Below are 22,534 nucleotides of genomic sequence, written 5' to 3'. Positions count from 1 at the left end.
AGCAGGGGTAGAAACTAAGATGCCTGTTACTGTGGGACTGGGACAGAGTCACTTGATGCTGCTTTGATACTTCAGTTGCTATCAGAGAGGTCCCTACAAAAACACAACCTGAAAACAAGTTTACAGATTAGCCATACATTAACTTGTATATTCCTACATTCTTTCTTTTGCTTATCCTGAAGTTATAGTGCACTGTACACAAATTCACCTTACTGATATTCATGTGTTTTACTTGCAATCTGGTACACACCTGTCATATGTAGATGAGCTTCCTGTTCTCATCCCTTTCAAATTGTTCTCCCCAGAACCGTGTTCAACCAAAACTGAACATTACTATTTCCCCATCCTCCGTGATATGTCAGCTGCTTTCAACACAATTAGCTTCCTTGCTCATCATGCAGTCCTGCCCTCATTTACCTGCCTTGGTCACTTCCTCTTTCCTCTTCCCTAAGTGGGTCAGTGAGAGGATCTTCCTGATTCCTCCTCTGGTTTTCTGCAGGTCCTTGCCATGGCCCCACTCTCTTTTTCCAGATTCACAATACCAGCCTCTACCACAGGCACATATTTCAATCAGCTTTCTCCCAACTGACCCTTGTTTAACATCTCAGTGTAATTCAGTAAATTATAATCAAATTTAAGTTACTAGAGAACCCACCTTAATCCTCTTTTCTTCTGATGTGGCTCCAAAAGATGTAAGAAGATACTAATATACACGGGCTGACACCCAGTACACTGATCAATACTGTATCAGTCTTAACTTGTATTCTCTCACACACCCCTCTCTTGTCTGACATGTGAAGGTCTCTGTTTGCACATCACAGCTGGGGCCTCTGTCCCCCATTGTCTTAATTATGGACTCAATGTGCTGCAGATATATAAATCATAGAAACTTAATCAGGCTTATTGCATCCTTCATCTGGCAGCACAGACTAAAATGAAAGCTCTGGTGAAATAAAGGCTATTTCAAATGAGAGGGAATGCTACAATATGCTCTTGAGAATTTTCCCAAGATCTCTGGGGACCCTCTTCCCCCACACAAACAGGTGCAAGCCCCAACTCATGCTGAGTGATTTAAATAAAAGTTACAGTCAACACAGAAGACACAGGACCCAGGCTGACAAGCTGCCAGTGGTTTGTTTCCACAGAAGATGGGAAGGGAGGAAGGAACATAAGATGGTCCTGGGGATGCTCACAATGTCTTTCAGAGGTAAAAAACCATGCCACGGTGAGAACATGGAGCAGGTGAGCACTGGCAGGTGCATGGAGAAAGTAGGATAGGTTTCTGTCCTGGCCCATTCCCTAAGTCCCTTCCTTTACAGAGGCTGCTGGGATTCCTGGCTCCTTACCAGTCCTTACCATGGAGCTGCTTTTCACATCCTTTGCTCACCCACTCCTTTCTGGTGGCACAAAGATGGGAGTCATGGAGTGTCTCTGTGTTCAGACCCACCTCAATGAGAGACCAAGCACAAAACAGCAACCTGCCACAGCCAGATCTACCAGTCAGGGCACAGCAAGTGCTACCACTGAAGTATTTAAGCAGATATGTGGGACGACTTGCTAGGCCATTTCTATTTGTTTAATCAGATCCTGTAATAGGCATTAAATTGTAACATCTCCTTACACTGATGCGAACCTGACTTACCCACAAGCTATTCCCAAGTAGGAAATTGACACTGGTAAAGTGAACCCACTCAACATGGGGTACAGCTAGAGGAAAACCAAACACATATCCAAATTGTGATGGAAAAAAAAAAAATCATCTTCATAGGAGAATTTGGGTGAAGTGTGATACACATTTGCTGTCCAAGGGACAGGGCACACTAAAGTTTTTCGTCACTGTGCACTGACAGAGCCTGCATGATTAGCACCTATTGAAATCAATTAGTTTAATCACAGTTTAATATCCTCCAGGTCTGGATGGTTTTGTAAGACAAGCCCCAAAACCTTGCCTCTACTGGGAAAATTACCCATTACTGACATTGGCTACACCCTAACAGATGCAGATGAATAAGTAAATATATCAAGCTGCTGAGGTAGACTAGGACAAACAGCATTCGGCACTGCTTAGTAACCACTCGGTGTTACTCATCTGCCAATGTGTTAACTGCTGTTTAACTTGTTATGTCCTGATTGACACTTGGAGCCAAGAAGTGTTCAGTCTTTGTTCATTTGGTGTGCAAGGTATGAAGCCTGGGTATCTGTGGTTTCCAAAATAGCATTTAAAAACAAAGATGAAAGAATAATTATAACACAGCAGAGTATAAAACTGATGCTGGAATATTATTTTAACTTCAAAATGCTCCTATGAGCATTGCTGTATGGGATGGAATATAACACAGACTCTAGCCAGTATTAATAAGTAAGGATGAAAGCAGATATTGTGCAAAAATTTGGGGGATAAAAAAAAGCAGAATTAAGTAATAAATCAGACCAGCAGAACTGTCAAATGTGTTAGACTATATTCACAGGCACTCATGTGTGACATGCAGGCACAAAACATAAACATTTGTTTAGTTTGAGTAATGTTGCTTTTTAGAGCAAAAGGGTTTTGGGGTTTTTTTTCTTTTTTTTTTTTTTTTTGGAGGAGGAGGGCTTTTATCTACAGTCTGGAATTTTAAAAGTCTTATATCCTGCAAGGACTATTTGAAGCAGTTCCAGAAGAACTGCTTTTCATTAGCAAGTGCTGACTCAATGATCTGTAGAAATGTATTGAGTTCATCAAAAAAATTAAAGAAAGTTGTTTGGTTTTACTTCTAAAAGGTTACATAATTTCAGTTGGACCTCATCACTTAAATCACTATATACTATGTTTCAAATATGTTATCACTTGAAAGTAGAATAATAAAGGCAAACCAAACCGGTTTGATTTCATTGAAGTCTTTGATAAAGAGTTCTTTTGATGACTTCAAGTAAAGCAGTTCCCAAATGTCATTTCTCAGTAAATTTTGAAATTTCAAGGTTTTGTTTAATTCTGAGAAAAAGCAAAAATTAAGTGATAGCCTTTCTTAAGGAACATAAATGTTGAATTTAGGCAAATGCTGATATAACTCTGCCCAGCAGCCCAGAGGTTTATTCAAGTGAGCAATTGTTTGTGCAGTTATATGTGATACAAGCTTGAACACGTGTGATCTAAGTTTGGACATAAAGTCTAGAGGGCTGCCAGGACAGGGCAGTTTTTCAAGTTGCTCTAATATAAACCAGAATCACAGTTATTGCTTTTCTGCAAAATAAGAGAGTCTATACTTATACTTTCTTCCAGTCTTGCTCTTGTCAGTTGGGTAAAAGGGGCTAAAAAGACACTAAAAAGGCACTCTGGTTATATGTACAATGATAAATAGCGCACTCAGGCACATTAACTGGCCTCAAGGCTCTGCTGTATGGCTGTGGTCCATGTCTTGGCCTTTCTCACCCACCTAAAGACAATGGTGTGAGAAACACGCATCAGTCTGCATCAGCCTTATCAGATGGCAAGCAAAAGGTAGCATTGGTTTACATTTCATAGCAGGTCACAGTGGTGTAGACATTACTCTTTATGCACTCCTTCAAAGCCCATGATTATCAAGTTAGGAGCAGGGAGCAAAACCACATCCAGTCACCACTACAAGACAGTTTGAAGCCAGCAGTTATCTATTTCAGAGAGGTTTATTCATGTCATTTTCTTGCCATGCCCATGCCCCCAGTCTGTTTTCTGTTCAGCCAGCCTGCAGTAACAGTCCTGCAAAGCACAGATTCTTCCTTTCATCCTGTGCTCATCCTGTGTTCTTTACATTTAGTTCATATCAAGCATTGACATCTGAATACATAAGCTTATGCTACAGACACAAACTCTTCAGATTCAAGAAGTACCATCTGCTCTCAGTAAAACTACCTAATCAGCCCAGCTCCTCCACTGATAAATAATTCTGGTGCTGCTACACATCATAGGAATAGTCCTACTCAGACCAAAGGTCTACCTGGCCCAGGAGCCAGTCTCTGACAGTAACCAAAAGCAGATGCCAAGGGAAGGGTGTGAAAACACACAATGGTGGCTTTCCCAGAAGATGTGTTTGGGATCTCCTGTGCCAGTCTTTGTGTTTAATTTTTCACAATGGGATCTTCTTCCATGGATTATTTTTGTGTAGTTTTTCTGCCTCTGCTATCTCACAGCACACATAATACACACCAACAAATTGCACACTTAAGTATGCACTGCATAAGGAAAAACATGAGGTAGCTTTGAACTGCTTTGAAATGCTGGGCTCAGACACCTAGATCTTAATGGAAAGAAAATTATGGAAAGAGACCAGGAACCATTAGTCTCCATATAATTTTCTTAAAAACTTAGAAGACCCGTAAGTCACTCTTCATGTGAAGGCATTTCTATACTTTTCTTGTTTCCTTTCTCTGAACTTTTCCCAGTTCTCCACTACATCTTTTTAAGAAGAGGGGACAGAAACCCTGTAGAGATTTATGCAGTTTCTTTTGTTCTCTATTTCTTTTCTAATAATTCCTAACATTCAATTTACATTTTTATTGCTGCTGAGCATTAAATTGGTGGTTTCATAAGAACTATTCATTAAAATTCTGAGATCTCATTCCTAAGTGGTAACGTTCAATTCAGAGGCCATCACTCTACAAGGAGAGCTAAGATTGCTTTTTTTATGGGTATCACTTATATTTATCTATATTGAAGTGGTGATACCAAAATTTACAACACAGCCAAAACTTCAATTTCGGAAATAAAATAAATATTTTCAAAAATATAAAAACTGGTTCTTATTAAGAAATATTCATTTGAATCTGTCACTGAAGAATTTTCCAATAACAACATCATGACAGTGTAACATAAGGAGACCTCTATGCATCATTTTATACCACTCTGTTTGAGCAATATCACTGTCTCAATATAGTAATTAGTCACCATGCTATCCTAGAGCCACAATTCCTTGAGACAAAGGAATAGAAGAAAATCCCACCATTAACAAAAACCAAATAAATTTCAAGTTATCGTGTGTATAAAAGTTAAAAGTGTGATACAGCTGGATGGTCAAGAACGACAGTAAACAGACTAAAAGAACTTAACTTTTTTTTCATTTTTACATCCTTTTAAAACATATTTCATGTTTTGAGAAGCGCAGTTTTTAATTAGATAACAGAATTATGATAGTGAACAAAGGACACGTATAGGTACTGTCAAACAAATTTATTTATGATGACAATGTGTGATATATTTCTGAACTAACCTAGAGTTAATCCAGCTGGTTTGGAGGGTTTTTTAAGAAATATGGAAATATTGTCAAATTAATCATATCATCAAGATCACACTAGTTGTTGAGGATAGAAAGATTTAATACATTCAGGAAAACACCAAACAGACCACAACAATTTAATAGCAAGGAATGTGGTAGTGAAGAGTCAAATGTTGGAGATTCCTATTTAAGACATGATGGTGATATTATCTCACTATCCAAAGGAGTGTTCTGCCCCACAGGGTCTCAGCTAGTGTAAGAAGCACTGCTCACAATCTCTCTTCATGGAGCTGTTCCACAATCAGATACCGAGATCCCAACCTGAAGCACTCTGACTTAGAAAAACAAAGTATGAAAACTACAAGCATTAGGGGGAAAAAACATTCTATGTTTCTATGCTATGTCATATATCTACAGATATGGACAATTATTTTTTCTCTGTGACTTCTTTGTTGTCTTTTGGATCAGGAATGTAAATACTGTGATTTAAAGGTGCTATTAGGAATTAGTTACCATTCTAAACATACATAGTTTTAACAATTTTAGGGAAAATCTTAGTCTCATTTAAGTATGCACAACTAGCTAAAATGAAGCCCAGAAAGAATTGCTGGGTGTTTGTTTGTTGGGTGTTTGCTTTAGAAACTTCTAATTTTCTAAGTCAAGTTCTTTGGAAGTACCAATTATATTAAAGAGCATTCAAAATAATTAATACTTTAAACTTCTCTGGAGAATAAACAGTCTGTTTTCTATATCCTCATAAGTGGCAAGCATTGTAAGATAACATATGCACACATCCAGTGTTCACAAAATCTTTTTTTTCATATTTTCCATGACATGATAAGATCTGGTTTTAAATCATGACAAAGAAAAGATACTTTAGATAATCGTTACATGGCATAACATATAATAAATGTAAATCATCTTATTTCCATCCAACATTCACATATTACATCATCAGCATTGAATAGGATCTTATCCAGTACAAACACGAGAATACATGTTTCATATCTTGTTTCTATTAAAAGGCAGATTACCTCTTACCATCCTGCACTCTTCATTTTATAAAAGAAACCCTTACTTAATCTTGCTATCAGTTTAATTATGAAGAGTGAACTGTCACAGTTCTAGTCCATGTTGTGGTCCCTGCTCTGCTCACTTTCTGATTTGCACTTTTAATAGTGCATCACTGGAGAGGTTTTGGCCTGAAGAGCATTAAACCATGGCAAAGCATGCTTTCACTCCTCACTTTGGAACCCAGTGGTCAGTAACTGAGCTTGATAGCCAGACAAATTAGTGGAGGCAAACACCTCCCATGTTTTTCACGCAGTGAGATCTGCCTTCTGGACACTTGTCTGTCACCTGAAAGAGGAGACACATGGCTTACTGTATAGGGGTAAGGAATAAGGATGACACTCCTGTTCATATTTTCAGGCTAAAATCTTATTTAGGTGGGACTTTTCAGGGGCCCAATCTCCCATAACTGCCCCACCCCAATAGTCTTGTACGCTTCTGTTTGAACATCAACATGTAGAAATACATTAAATGACTTCTGCAACTACCTTGTTTGCCAGAGATGTCTTTAGCAAGTCAACCTGAAACTTGCTGTTGTAATATTTTCACCAACTGTTTTGTTGCTGGGAGTTTACTTAAGCTGGTTAAGTGGGTAAATGTGAGAAACTTCTTGACTTTCATTTCCCCAGCTATCTTATTTGTTCTTAGATGTCTCCTGGTCCACTCAGCCAGCCACTGCCTCTGTGATGGGCTCATAAAGCTCCATCAACACTCAGGCACAAAGAACATGCAAAATCAGTACAGTTCTTCTCTGATTAGTATGTGCCTCCTGTTCTCCTGTGTTGCTTCAGCTATCCTCCAAATTACAATGCAAGAGTACGTTTAAATTCATTAAAAGGTCTCAGCTATTTCCTCTCAGGATGAGAGGTTGTTTTGAGATCAGTTGATGTTTTGAAATTTCCAGTGTTGGGCAAGTGCAATAGCCCCATGGATTTTAGATTTTGAATTTTCTGACCCTTCCAAGTAAACTAAGCACCAAAAACTGGGAAGCAGGAGAAGCTTGGATCTGTAAAACCCCAAATATTCATTTCCCCTTTAGATTTTGACAGAAGCTTTAATAATTTTGGTTTTTGCCTGAATTGCTTCAGTCTGTACACAGTACAGATGGTCAACAGGTAAAATAAACATCTAGCTTTATTTTCAAGTCCCAGCTTTGTACTCAAGGTGCAAAAGCATGGCTAGGGAGAAAGCTGGGATATAATGCCTCAGCTAGAGATACAGCATCCTGCAGCTCTGCAGATGTAAAAATGATTCTGCTATAACATCCATATGTGATAGTAAATATGAACAGCACTGCTAGCTGGTGGGACAGGTGGGAAGGGTCAGCACTACTGCCTATTCCTTCCATTTCAAAGATCCTAAGGATTTGCATAGTGGTATATGCCAAGTGGCAGAAAGAAATGGTTCTGTTGAAAGTGAATAATCAGTTTCTACATAAGAAAAATATGTTCATCTTCAGATTTTAGAGAGGGACTTCACAGAGTCACACAGCTGAGATCGAAGTGATACCAACATTATGCCCTCTAAAAAAAACTTGAACACTCTTCCCTACTTTCAGGAGATCCTGACCTTATTTGTAGAAGTAAACCTGTGTTTCTGTGAAGTGAAAGTTTACTGCAATATTTGTCAGCTTGAAATGACCTACCATAGAGCTGTTGGAGATTTCATGAATTCCTTGTGTGGCTGTGGGAAGGCTTTACACAAGATAGGAAATGACTTGTAAAGCATTTTGACAGAGATTCTAGATTTGTAAGTGTGTCTAAGTTCTATGTGACATTATCTAGAATAGGCAGAAAAGTAAATTACTTTTTTCTATTATATATGCAAGTGTATAACTATGGAATGACAAAATCTATCTTTGCCTTTTGGGATGAAGGAAGAGAATTAATCTTTTACTTGCCGTGAGACAGTGTTACAGAGCTGAAGGGCACAGAAGTATTAAATATGTTAGGCAATAATTGCAAGCTAGAAATCATGTTGAAGAAAATGCATACACACATTATTTTCTATTTTAAAACTTACCTTGGTGCAAGATACACCTAACTGATACAAAGATATAATATCTTTAAATCTACACATAATAAATGGAGCACTTGGGTTTTATCTATTTGGATTTATGCACAACCCAAATGTAACAATCTGACGATCTCTGCACCTGCTCCATAAAAACACAGTTCTTAGAACAAGGTGCCCACAATTCATCATTTCCATATTATATGGCAAAGTTTAAACTAATAAAACAAACCCAGCGCATTTTCAAATGGAGTACATATCATGGCTTATCTCCTAGGATGCATTATAGCATACAATAATCTAACTTTGTCTGGGCAGTTAACTAACTCAAATTATTTTGGACTTGGTGAAGGAAGTTTAAGCATCAAAACTGTGGCACTTCTACATATCAAATTAAAAGACCTGTAGTTGAACATGCTTTTATAGAAAGAGGGAAAAGCAGTTTCTATAGTCAGCTTTTAGCAAGCCAGGGCAATAGAGATCAAACCAGTCAGTGCCAAAACATAGAGCCATTTTCTACCGAGCAGCAGCAGGGTAGGAGACAGCATCTTGAGAAGCAGTGAGGCCAAAAGCAATCCTGCAATAAGCACCATGGTGTTTTGAGCTTGCCCTCTTTGCTCAAACACAGCAGCTGTGATTGGGGTGTGGAGGGAAGAAGGGCTGCATGTGTGCAAGGAAATCACTGCAACATCTGTTTCCTTCCCTGATTTTGATCCCATTTGAAGTTTGGTAAGAGAACTACCATACTGCAATCTCATAGCATTCTATATGTATCAATCACAAGGAAAAAAACTGACAAAAATTAATTTTGAAAATAATTCATCAAGAAAATAAAGGCCACATAGAAGCAGCCTAATGTCACATGTCTGTATTTTTAAAGCCTTTGTTTCAAGTTTACAAGTTTGGTCTTATTCAAACAAAACACTCTCTTACTTTTTTCCAGTCAATACTATTTCTAGACGAGATGAAGCATAAGCAAACAAAAAGTCTACGGTGGAGTGACTGGCCAGCACAGCCCACGCTCCAGGAGCATTCCTGCATTCCTCAAAGCTAGGCAGCTCTTGCACAGCAACATCTATGGACAAGGCTCTCTCCTGACTCTGGCAGGACCCAAGGCTCCCTGACAGGCCAATAAACTAACTGTGGTTTTTCATGTCAGCTCTCTCCTTGACCCAGCTACTGGATATACCCTGGGCAAGAGACCTTGCATCCCTTCAGCATGCCAGGGGCACTCCTGATCACCTCCTCTGCAAGAGCACCATCATAAGCAAACCCTTTGGTTTCTGGATTGCTAGTCCAGCTCCCTACAGAATGACAAATGCTTCAAGTCTTGCTCTGTAAGGAATTCCATGGCACAAGGACCAAGACTGATAAATTTCCAGAGAAACAGCCATGGTCAACAGTCATACAATGAAGCCTACATGGTAAAATTAAAACTGACTGTGGGGTGAATAGTTTGAGGGATTTCCTGAGAGCCATTCCTGAAAATCTAATAAAAATTAGAAAAGTGCTTAACCCCTTTTTATCGCCAATGCAAAGCATATTTCTTTATTCACATACGCATTTGCATATCACACTATATGTCATTATAGGAAACAAATCAGCAAAACAATCCCACATTATTCTAATATGCACATTTCTTTCTCTGCCAAGTGGATAATTAAAAAAACAAAAGACAGATGGGAAGTCATGCTTTGTTTATTACCTTCACGATGAGGTTTTCAGATGCTGTGGTGGTAAACTTATTTTGAATAGCAAGCATTTACTAGATCCTATTATTGTACAATTTCTGTGGGAGATTTCTTGTCACCTTGGAAATTATATGTTTGCTTCTAGAAAGAAAAATTAGCTTTATTCAGAGATCTAAAAAATTTAGATATATGGCAAGCATCATCTAAAACAAAGGTCTAATATCAACACCCCCAAAAGTAGATTTTATGACTGTTAAATATACATATTGCAAAAGATTAGATTTACTGGTTTGCTTATATTGTGTTAGTCATTTATAACATTTGGTGACTGAACAACATAAACTTATTTTATGGTCCTTTCATCCTTTCTCAAAAGGATTGCAGGCTCCTAGTAAGGCAAATTCAACACAAGGGTTTCTGGGATGCAGGCACTGCACATACAAAGGTAGTATTTCTGATGGATAACATTCTTTAAAGGTCTTTTCATGACCCATTAATTTATGAATTACACAGCAGAATAGGCATTGTCAAGGGCTTAATTTCAGTTATATGTTGATCTTCCTCCTTTTAAGCTTTTATCCAAAAAGTCAGTAGGACTAAAAATAACATGTTCCCTTTGACTGATTCTGACAGGTCTTACCATAGAATTACCTGTTTTATTCTTTACTTATCAAAAGGTGGGAAGTTGGTCCCATCCTTATCTATAAATAGAAACACATACAAAAAAGTCAAAATAGAAAAGAATAGTTCTAAGGCTTGCTTCATTCACAGCACAGTTATAAAAAGCAATGCAATTGCCATGGAACAAAATTTACAGTAAGGAATGAAATATGCAAATTAATGCTGCACAAAGATTAAGATAAAAAAAAACAAAAAAACTTGATAAAACTTTTTTACAATTTAGTGGAAAACTGACTTCCTGGGAGCTTTTTTTTCCTGAGATTTCCAGGAAAGCAGTGTACCTCCAATTTGCCAAACCTAATCCAATCCAGGTAAACCAGAAGTTACTACAGACAGGTTATTTGGAGGTTGATGAGAAATCAGTCTCAGGTCCACCTTACTTGAAAAGAACATTTGTGCTTTTACTCATGGCTCAAAAAAGATACCAAAAATGAGACTGATGAGCATAATTATGAAATTACTTTTACTCCCAACTGTTTTTCTCCTCAAGGACTGAAGTACAGGTAAATTTCATAAGCCATCATAAATCAATTTTAGAGATAATAGCTCAGTGTTTAGAGCTTTTTTTCTCCTCTCTCTTTTTCTTACAGCAACAAAAAAACACAACAAAACAAAAAAAAAACCACAACAGCCCTCAAAAACGAGAGGGAGAATCTGCTAGTAAGCTAAAGAAGTGGTGATAAAATTCTGACCTCAGGAGTTTTTGACACCAGGAGCAACTGTAAGCATTGCTGCTAAACAGAATTTGGCCGGGTGCTTGCAGTTCAGTATTTCAAGCAATCTAGATTAGCTGCAATTAAGAGATCTGTTTTTTACTGACAGGGTGTGGCAATATGTAAGAAACTCACAGTATCCTGAGAGGGAATTTCTTAACTTCCTTCTCATTATATTCAATGGTTTCTGTTTCACAACAAAAAAGTGTGAAAAAATGCTGACAATATTTACTTACAAATTTCTCTTGCAAATAATTATGGTCTTTAGTGTCAGCTAAGATGAAACTAACATAAACTTTAATATGACCACAATCTTTTTTAATTCTGAAAGAGCAGAACCCTCTTTTTCTTCAACACATTACCCTAGAGGCATTACTTGATGATTTGTAGTCAGATCTCAGTTTCTTGAAGTTCTCACAACATTTTCAGGCATTACATTTGATGGCAATGTTCTTGCTATAAGCATAATTATAATCAAGAGATGAGATATCTATTGAGCCATTAATTTAAGTATAGTAATTATTTTATCTTTTTTAGTAAAACTTACAAAACAAAGAGCATGGTTTTGTTAAGAATCAAACCCAAATATAGCTGTTTGTTCATAATGTTGCGGTTTGGCTCTCCAAAGGTGTTTCTTTATATGTCAGCAAATCTGTGACAGGTTGAAAAAATAAAAAAGAAGATTCATTATGAAGGTAAAATTGTCTGAAGTCCAAAAGATCATGTAATTTTCTTGAAACAAGCATAAACATGAAATTCTAGGGATAAATGGGAAAAAAAAACTGCCTAAACACACCTGGAAATATTTCAAATGGAAATCATGGATTCTAAGCTACCTCTGAAAATATCCAGTCATCAGTATATAAGTGAACTAAATGCACTCATTACAGGTGTTATTTTGTCAGCATATAAAAGAGATTAATTTCTTATATACATGTTTTCAGTTCCCATTCAGTAATTTAAAACTGATTTAATTAAATTATTTAAAAATTCTGATTTGTAGCTCAGTTACAAGATCAACTTATTACTGCTTAATAATGCCTTAGTCTTCAGCTGAACATAGCAATAGATTGTGTGTTCATTCTTAGACTACAAGCATACATGAGAAGAAAAAACTCTTTAAAACCTCTGTGAAATGGAGTTGTTTGATCTAATGATTTCTGCCTTGTATTGGCAATGGGCTACTGGACTGCACACAGATTTGTCTCCACTGACATGTGGTAACCCATTAAGCCACTGTAACTCAATTTCATGTCTGACTACATAGAGAGAATTGAACTGATAGAGTTTGAGCAAAGCTTCATGTTGTCAAGGTGACTACAATCTTCCTAAGGTAATAAATACTTTTCCAAAATGGAGAACAGATTGAGCATTTCTCTGCTTAAAGGCTTTATACACACATAAATGTTAAACTGCCCATTTTAACAATACCGAGATAGTTAAAATGGTACATCTGGTACCATGTATTGCAGTAATGTCTATATGAATACAGCCATTCTGGCATAGTTACTTCTATACAGATGAAAAACTACTGCATTATTAGGGATCTTCAGCCCTGTGTAATTATACTCAACTTTACAAGCTGTAGCAGTTGTCAAATAGTTGGACCAGCACAGAAAAACACCCCTATCTGTTAATTAAACAAGATCATTTTTAGATCCCTCTGTGAAAATTTTCAGGTAGCATGCAATCTAGCTTTCTCAGCCATAGCCTGACACACTTAGAAGTCTCTTTGTGTGTAAGGAAAATATAGATGAGAAGCTGTTTCATTTGCAGATAGCAGGCAGACTGTGCTGTTCCAAGTGCAGGAAAACATGTGGAAGGTAACAGAGAAAAGTCAGCTAGTAGGCTTTGTCTGAACTCCAAAATACACAAATGAGTCACCTCCATGGAGCACCCTATGACGACATGAACTAACTCTACAAGAAAATGCTGACCTAGCGTGGGAAACAAGAATTGCCTCATACTTGGTTGCTGAAATTCTCATTGTTTCAAGGATTGCATATTGACAGCTTAAGTTTTTGTCTGCATTGAAAGACACAGCATGTTTTTGTTGTTCTAATACTAAGTCCAAATAGTTATTTTGAATAAAAACTTAAAATAGACCAGAATTAGCTGAAAATATCGAAAAAAGCACATTTACACTGCTGCTCTTTTCTTCCAAAATAACAGCTAGTGCTTGTGTGGTTTGAAGGCATGCATCTGTTTGAAGGCTGAATACCAGCATACTGCTGACATAACATGTAGGACTTTTAAAGCAGGGCAGTAGTGTATCACCCGTCATTGGCTCCGGTGTCATTGCTAATCGCTTTTGAAATAATCCAATGCAATAGACATTGAGGCCATCAATATTTTTCCCATTACCACAACGTAGAGACCATTTGGATAATGATCACTGCCCCAGAAGAGCAATGACAGATTTCTGTGCCATCATACTTTGTCCAGAAGCATTGGTGTATGCTGTACATCATTTGGGGCTCTGAATGGCAGCAGGATAAGGATTACTGGCCCTCTGTTCACCCAGCAACCATTGGCAAGCAGTGTGGTTGAAGGACTAGGCCATTTCCAGCTGCTAAGTCTTCCTCTTCTCTCCATGGAGCAGATTAAAAGTTCAGATAGAGGAGCAACAGAAAATCCACTAGGTGCTTTGGGGAAAAGAGAAGCAGCAGCTGGGGTTTCGGTTAAGCAAAGAGAAAGGGGTAGGATGGTCACCACCAGCTGTAGGTGCATTCATGTGAACACTAAGATGCATGCAATGTTTCTCTTAAAAAACACTTCCCATTTTCCCTCCCAGGGCATCTACTACTGCATGAGGGCTTATATAAGTGTAGGAAGACTAGGAGAGATAACCTGGTTGTACTTACAGGTCTGAAGATTTTCTGGCAGCCTAACAGTAAACAGGTAGCAGAAACAGCATCAAGGCCATTATAAGCAAAAGCCAATGTAGATTAACTTTATTCTCTTGAGGAAGTGTGTGAAGTTTAGATTGGAGTTTGAAGATGTAGGAGCGCCTTTTTGGACATCATGAGGAATTCTGCTGAAGTTCTTCCCATCAGGAAGGAATTTCCCAAGAATAGCCAAGTCCCATAACAGACTGAAATACAGTTTCATTCAACTCACACTCAGAAGGGTCCTTCAACAGGATTTTTATACTTTAAGTTTCGAATAGGATGCAACATGGGAGCTGGATGTATCAGCTACTTAAAACTTACCTTTGTAACTTGCGTCAAACAGTGGAAAAAGGAGAGCTGGTGGGAGCTGGCTGTTCTTCTAGTCTGGGCGGATCATCTAAGAGGATGATTTAGTCTCTTTGATATCTAAATCATGGCCTATTTATTTTAAATTATAATAAAGGGTTAATAGTGCTAATTACAGTAGCAGGGATAGTGCTGTGGCTATTCACACACAAAGAACTTGGCAGAGACCAAACTCCACTTTCACATAGGTCAGCAAAAATAAAAAAAAGAGTGGACTGCACTTTGTCACATCTCATTTGGATTGCCTTCAAAATGCTGAGCTAGAGGCAAAAGATACCATAGTTCATTTCCAATTTCACATCTAATCCTCTCACCTTTAATTTATTTTAAAAGTTTAATCATAAGTTCATAAAGCTCAGATATCAATTTTTTAATAAAAAAAATTAAGCACCTGCAGGTAAGGTTTTTAGGAACTCATGGCTGGCCCAAGCTTCATTATAAATAGGGACTCTCACAGTTCACCTTTCTGCAAACGCTACTGTGATAAAATGTAACTTTCATTCCCTCCCTGTTGCTTCAGGGATGTGTCATTTACAGAAAATAAATAGAAGACTTATATCGCAAAGAAACCACGCTCCACTCAGGGTCAGTGAAAAGCTGTACCTTGCTCTGGAGCTTCTGGCATCATAGTAAATAACTTTTCTGCAGAAATTGTCACTAACTGCTAGAAACCTTCATATGAATAGTAAAAATAATTGAGATATTCTTAGTATACAAATAATGTAATATTTTCAAATAAAGAAACTAAATTTGGGGGTTTCAATTTACTGTTTGCTGATTAAAATGATGGTATTAATAGTTCTTTAAAGATGTCAGCCAGCTTTTGAATGCCAGTTGCTGTAGTGTTCTTGAATTTCCAGTTGAATGTTTTGACAAGTCCTCTCTCTAAAGGCTCTTAAAGAAACTAAATTATCAGAAGGATGAAAATTCTTCAGTAGATAAATGATGTGTTGGAGTATAGTAATAAATTGTTTTCACCATGGGAGAGAAGTGATCAGATATCTGCACTAGAATTTTCCCTCTTCAATATATTCATAAATGATCTGGAAAAGGGAATTAATAATGAGATGGTAAAGTTTGCTGATGATAGAAATTACTCAAAACATTCAATACCTCAAAAGGTGTCATTATACTGAACAGTGAGTGATTCAGCAACAAAAAATGTAGACATTATTTAATATCGATACATGCAAAGTAGTACACATGGGGGAAGCTTAACTGTACATACACAGTGACAAATAAGAAACAAATAAATAATTTAGTACCACTTCAGGAAGAATCTTAGACTCCTTGTTGACAACTCTCTGAAAACATTTGTCCAGTGCTCACTGGCAGACAGAAAATGTAAACTGAATTAAAAATCATTATGTAAAAATGAAAAGAAACAATATTACACCACTGTATAAATCCAGACTGCAAAAACTTCACCTAAGTCTGAATGATCCATGTCCAAAGGTTTATTAGAAGTAGGAATGGTGTATACTAGACAACACAGATGAATAGCAGTACACTGTTGTAACTGTATGAGGGTGGATGAAAGTACTTTTCCACTTGAAAAGGAGATGAAAGAGAAGAAATAACTGTATATAAAAGTGAATATAATATAGTTAGTAAGAAATCTTTGCTAGCTAATCATCCTATCATAAAACTTAACAAGCACCAAGTATCACAGTTTTAATCAAACAGAAATTTTCTGTACAATTCACAGCCACAGAGTATAGTCTATTGTTACAAGAATGTTGTGGCTAACAGAAATATAAATGGGTTTAATAAATAATTGGAACAATCTGTAGAGAAAGGGTTCAGCAAAGGATAATAAATATATAATGCACCTTATCTACAGTATAAGTAGAGTGTACATTGTTCACAGCTGGAAAATGGGGAAAAGTATCACTCTGTGCTTGTCCTATTCTCACTCCTAAGAAACAGTTAAGAGACTGCACTCTGTTCTGATTTAGGGTAGTCATTCTTGTCCTATTATTTAGACCCAAAAGCCACAAGTTTCACAATCTAATTATATCTGCCTTCAAGAAACAACTTAAATTTTACTTCTATTTTCAGCACCAGGCAGGAAAACCATTAATTCTCTTTTGCAATAAATAGGGGCTGAGTGTTGCTGGCACAATGATTAACTCCTTCCTGCAGCAATTCTGCATATTCTGTACTGCTGCAGCAATCCCTTCTGACTGGAGAACAAACTTCCCTCCCTACTTACTCTCCTTCACCTGATTATGTATCCTATTGATCCCTCATCTTTCTCTTCATTATATTTATCATTTTGTACTTTCCTCATTCTTGCATATAAAGGAAACTTCTGTGTTCTCTCAGACATGTGACAGAATATTACAGTAACAGTCATATTGCATTGTATTTCAAAGAAACATATCCAATTATTCTACATTCTGTAGCATAATTTTATTTTCTGCACTGATTTTAATCCAGCTTTTTCTCCCTGTAAATTTCAAAGTGTTAAAAAGTACAGATAATTTCCAGGATGTCATAGATACAGAGATAGATAAATAGACAAACATATATATGGGTAAATAATTGTCAACATCATATTCACCAAACTATATCACCAGCTTTATTGATGAGATACTTAGGTTCATTTTTACAGATAGGAAAATGAGGTTTTAATTATACAAACAGTACCTGTGTGGGTACATGAAGCTGCAGTTCAAAATGGAAGAACTCAGTGAGCCACAGCATGCTCAAACTCTAAGGCAGGGCTCTTCCTCAACACCAAGGAGAAGGAAAGGTGAGCAAAATCAGCCCTGTCCATTTCTCTCCCCAAAGCAGGCTTATGAACAAATTAAATTGGAGGAAAAAAACCCAAGAGCTATAGATAATGGCTGAGCCTTTTAATAGAGCTTATATGCTTCACTTCCACAGCATTTTAATGAAATTTGAATGCCTAATTCTTTTGGGCTTTTTAAAAAACCCAGTCTGCATTACCAGATGCATAAACTATGACTGAATGCTGTCTTTTAATGTTTCCAAGTCACAGGGCAGAAGAACCACATTCTGTATTAATTATAAACTGTATTTACAACTACCAAGTGAAGTGCAGGAAGGTCTGGATTAACGCAAAATGCACGGGATGATTTGTAAGAGCCATAGTTCCCAACTGGCCTTCAGAACACAGATGGCAAGTGAATAAGCACCAGAACACTGTTATCAGAATAAATCAAAAATCCATTTCCAGAAATTTTAAAGCCTTTAAAATACTGACTTTACAGCAACAGCAACAGTGACACAATAAATGCATGTTTAGCATCTACATCTTTTTGCATCAACAAATCCAGATCTGCTCTGCAAAGCCTGCATAGGTATGTTTGTCACAGCACAGAAGCTCTGTGAGCAAGAACAGCCAAGAGGACGGGTTGGTGGCAGACACCTTGCAGACTAGCAGTCCTCCAGAGATGCTCCAGGAACACAGGCACTCTGAAGAACATCTCCATAATTCAGGCTGACCCAGTTCAATTTACTCACTTTGGATAAACAACCTTAAAAGACAAAGGTTCTCTGACACCTAAGGAAGAAAATGGTCCTAAATTCTGTTTATCTTCTAGAGTTTGGGGAAAGCAAGGTGATTTTTAGGGTTGGAGGCTGTTAAAACAAGGCCAGGTGCAGAAACTAAATAGAGATACTGGGCAGTGTACAAGTCTAATGTGTTTTATGTATTATTTTCAACACATCTATTTTTTGATAAATTGATTCTGATGGTTTGAATCAATGCTGTGTTTGCACACTCTGCTTCTTCATTTTGATAATTAATGGCAAGCATCTCAAATGTTGGCTGAAAATTTTCTTAGGCATATTTGGGGTTTTTTTTTTTAGCTTGGGTTCGTGAGAAAATGAAGCTTGCGTGCATCACACCATCTCTCTGTCATGTTTGTTCAGCTTCAAGTGAGCTGAACAGTGTAGTCATTTTTTAAGTAGGAAAATCTTATAACAGACCTGTGCAAAATTCAGCACATCATAGAAGGCAGCCCCCAAAATCATTAATTTTGCTGCCAGAAGAGAAGAGGAGCAGTCGATTAAGTTCATCTGGTAGCAGCTGCTGACCATGCTGGACACATACAGGTTGGCCACCTCGCATGAGTGCACCTCCAGAACAGCATCTTCTGGGTCATTCCCAGCTGTTAGGCCAAGCAACAGCAGCTAAAAGCCATGGAGTCAAGAGGAGCTAGGGTTAAGTGAGACATCTCACTATGAGACAGAGAGATTGGAAAGTACCATGGAAGAGGGCACTTCACTGGGACAAACACAAATGTCTTGCACCGCAATGAGACAAAGCCAGAGCAACTGCTCTCTTTAGTTCTGCCATTCAGGGAATGATCTGGATCTGCTGGGTTTTCCCTTCATCTCTGTCAATCCATCCATCTCCAGTTTTCCAGCTGGACTTACCTTTGCTTGCAGCTCCTACATACAAACCCCTACTGAGGTGTGCAGAGCTATGAGATAGGTACTCAGCCACCCTGGAGACAGTGGGTACAGGATTAGCCCAAAATTAAACATATACATATCATAAGCCAATGTTATAGGTGATGCAAAATGACATATGATAAATCATGGAATAGATGGTTTATCACAGGTAAGGTAAATTGTGCAATAAGCCAATATGTTTATTTACCCAAGCAAGTGCCAGTTCCACTTGCACACAGTAAGTAGCACCTGAAAAGATGTCCCTCAACTTGACACACAAATATAATATATAAGGGCTCATATCAGAGGGAGGCTCTCTTTTCTGCACATGCTTAGGAAGAAAACATGCTGATGTTGATGAAACAGCAGGTCTCTTTTCACAGCTTTGAAGGATAATAGGTGCCTGTTGACAGCTTTCTGAATGGAAAAGAGGATATTTTTGAAGCACGTGAGTACTTTCACATGCATGTAACAGAGCAGTTTAAGAGCAGACACCTGCCAGCACAGCCACCAGGCAGAACGCTGGCAGACCTGTTTGCCTCTTAGGAGATGATGATACATAGCTTGGCTTCCAGTATCTCCTGACATACCCTTTCCACCCACTGCTCTTTGCAATTCAACAGAACCAAAACAATAAGCAAATCTGTTGTATCCTGCCACTCTGATAGTGCAATGTTAATAAAGTTTCTTATTCTTGCTTTGGAGGAGCAGGTTTTTTAAACAAAAGCAGTACTGCAGAAGGAAAGCCAGACTTGGAAGCAACGCTGCTGCAAGCACAACACACCCTTTGTTAGCTGCTGCATGCAGCCAGCAAAGCAGCACTCAGAAAGCCTGTGTGGCAGCTCTGCAACTCCATCAAGCATCCCAACTGGCAGCAGCCCTTTCTGAAAAAATAAACAGTATTTGTAACCTATAACTCTTACTGCAGCAAGAGTAAGCTATAATTCAGGATTTAAACCATAACAGACAGCCTGCTGTTTTGTGTGTGGTGTAATTGTTCACCTGTTTACCATTGCTTGCCACAGTGAGCTGGGTTATGCAAAAAAGAAAACCAACAAAATCCCCAAAAAAGTCCCAACAAAACAAAAGAAAAATCTATCTTGAAGAAATTAAGCTAATGAGAATTCAAAAAAAAACTCTGATGCCTCTCCCCCAGGCTCCAGTAATGATTTTGAGTTGTTTATATCAGATATGCCCAAATGATCATAATTATGATCTCAGATATGCCTAGATGTCGTAATGAACAGGAAAGAAAAAAGAGCTCAAAGTCCCTGCTACCCTAAAACTGTCTGATCCCCTAGCCAGACAGAAGATAGCAGCTATATAAAAGAGAGAACTTCCCTGCGGAGAAGCAGCCCAGTCTCTCCAAGGTTTTACCACCAGCCATGTCTGACCCTGAGGCTTTGGAGAAAAATGAATTTAAAAAAATATCCAGAATTAACCTAGAGAATCAGCCTCTCACCTTCTGCAAGCAGCCAGCTGAAGCCCTGAAGCATAAGACTGAGATTTTTTAATCATTATCTTAAAGCAAAGCTGAGTGTGTGAACATGTTGTGAGCAATGAGAGCTCTCTGTTCTTTGTAACAGTTTATGAAAAAAGGGAGTGACAAAACACAAATACAAATTCACAGATGTAAAGATTGCACAGAACAAATGACCTCTGCTGCCATCCACAGAGATTCTGCCAAGCTTGTTCCCAGACTCAGATTAAAGTGTATCCAATTGGATTAAATTCCTAGCAATGGCAAACTTACCACCTACCTACACTGGGAAATTATTTCTACGTCTAATCACCCTCACTGCATCTTTATAGTGATTGAATTTTTCAAGCTTTGATTTCCAGCCATTGGTTCTTTTCTGGTTTTCTTCTGCAAGACTGAAATCTATACTTGATTTAGTTGTTCTTTTGTTCCAAATTCATTGGTAATGTCTTCTTATTGTCTTAAGCTCTATCGGCCAGTAATAATTATTTATTACCTTTATCTTCTCCAAAAAGTCATTTACATTGTGTAGATTCAATTTTCATTCTCAGTTATGCCTCTCTTTTCCATACTTAACATTGATTTCTTGTTTAATTATCACCTTTGTTCCTTCTTTACTAGGCTAGCTTTCCTCTCCAAGGTAACTTACTCGTCTGCTCATTAAAGCATAGCCTTTAGAATACTCAGCAGGATTTCCTTGAGAAGTCCCACTTTCTATTAAAGCTTCCCCTTTTAGCACTTGGTTAATGAAACAAATTGTTCTGATGAACTCGTCAATTTTATGTTTCACATAATTCTGCCTGGTGCAAAACCTTTGTTTCCATGAAGTAGAGATACTGAGAGTTTTTGGCAATCAACAGCCAATACTGCTTGGTGCATCACAAAGTCTAACACAGATTTATTTCATGCTTGATGCAGACATTTCTGTATTACAATATCCTTGAGACTTTCCTGAGACTAGATTATTTCTAATGTTGTTTAGAAGTAGTTCTCATTCTGGATTTACTGGTGGCAATACATCTTTTCCTCAGACATTGTGAACAAATCCTAGAGAAAGGTGGTCTCCATTGCATCAGAACTTCTCCATGTACTTGTACTAAATGCCCACCAGTCTGCTTTGCTGCCAGTTTAATGGACATAAAATGTGTGCCATTTTCATGGTACACTAAAATTCCAAATTAATTACCCTCATTTAAAATTTCTGGGGGATTGAAAATATCTTTAAAAGGTAATATGAAAATATTACTCACCTTTAATATATTAATTAAAGTTATCACTGTTTTTCATCCTTTGAAATCTGCAAGTAAAATATATTGTGGAGAACTCAACTGCAAAAATTCATATTATGCAAGTAAATTGCCAGTGGTTTTGTTTGATGGTTGTGGCCTTTTTTGGTTGTTTTTTTTTTTATTCTGGTACCTGGATTGCGAAATCAAATAAGAGTAGCAATGAATATTGATCCAAGTTTTATTACCCAATACAAGAAACATTATACCCAAGCTGCTTTTGTTAAAAAACTGTGGTACTTGAAAATTGTTTTAGAACTTTCCTGGCTCCTCCAAAACAAAACAAATAGATTCCTTGTTCTACCACAAGTTACTATATTGCATAGATGAAGTTATATGAGGCACAAAAAAGAATAAAAAGGTTCCAGTTCCACCATTTTTAATGCTAAAAGCATTAAGGTAAGTACCTTTTCTAAAAAAAAAAATTAAATTTGGGTAGCTACACTTAGTCACCAACACCACCAAGATGGAGCCATTCAAGTAATGACTAATCACTTAACTCCAGGCAAGTTCATTCACATCAAAGGAAAGAAACCAAACATAAAGACCTTGTATGTCATAAGGATCACACTGGAGCTGGGCAAGCATATTTTCTTTTCAAATTTTGGGGAATTTCTCTGGACATTTGCATTTTGCATGGAGAGGAGAGGAGACTCGAGGAGACTCGAGGAGAGGAGAGGGAGACT

General features: G+C 37.6%; 1 long non-coding RNA gene across 3 annotated transcripts; it reads right to left on the bottom strand.

Moving 5' to 3' along the window:
- Positions 1-5,133: 5,133 nt before the first annotated feature.
- LOC117244296 lies at positions 5,134-22,519 on the bottom strand. Of its 3 annotated transcripts, XR_004497109.1 has the most exons (4): positions 11,945-22,519; positions 10,655-10,704; positions 10,018-10,144; positions 5,153-6,587 (listed from the first exon to the last, which is right to left on the bottom strand). It is a non-coding gene; the product is annotated as an uncharacterized LOC117244296 (long non-coding RNA). The 3 variants fall into 3 exon arrangements; XR_004497108.1 differs by having other exon boundaries at positions 5,134-6,587; positions 10,018-14,491; positions 14,610-22,519; XR_004497110.1 differs by having other exon boundaries at positions 5,140-6,587; positions 10,018-12,049; positions 14,262-22,519.
- Positions 22,520-22,534: the final 15 nt, after the last annotated feature.

The sequence above is a fragment of the Parus major genome, chromosome 4, assembly GCF_001522545.3.
Source record: "Parus major isolate Abel chromosome 4, Parus_major1.1, whole genome shotgun sequence".
NCBI lineage: Eukaryota > Metazoa > Chordata > Aves > Passeriformes > Paridae > Parus > Parus major.
Note: the sequence above shows the minus strand (reverse complement) of the source record. Positions and strands in the feature narration are given on the sequence as shown.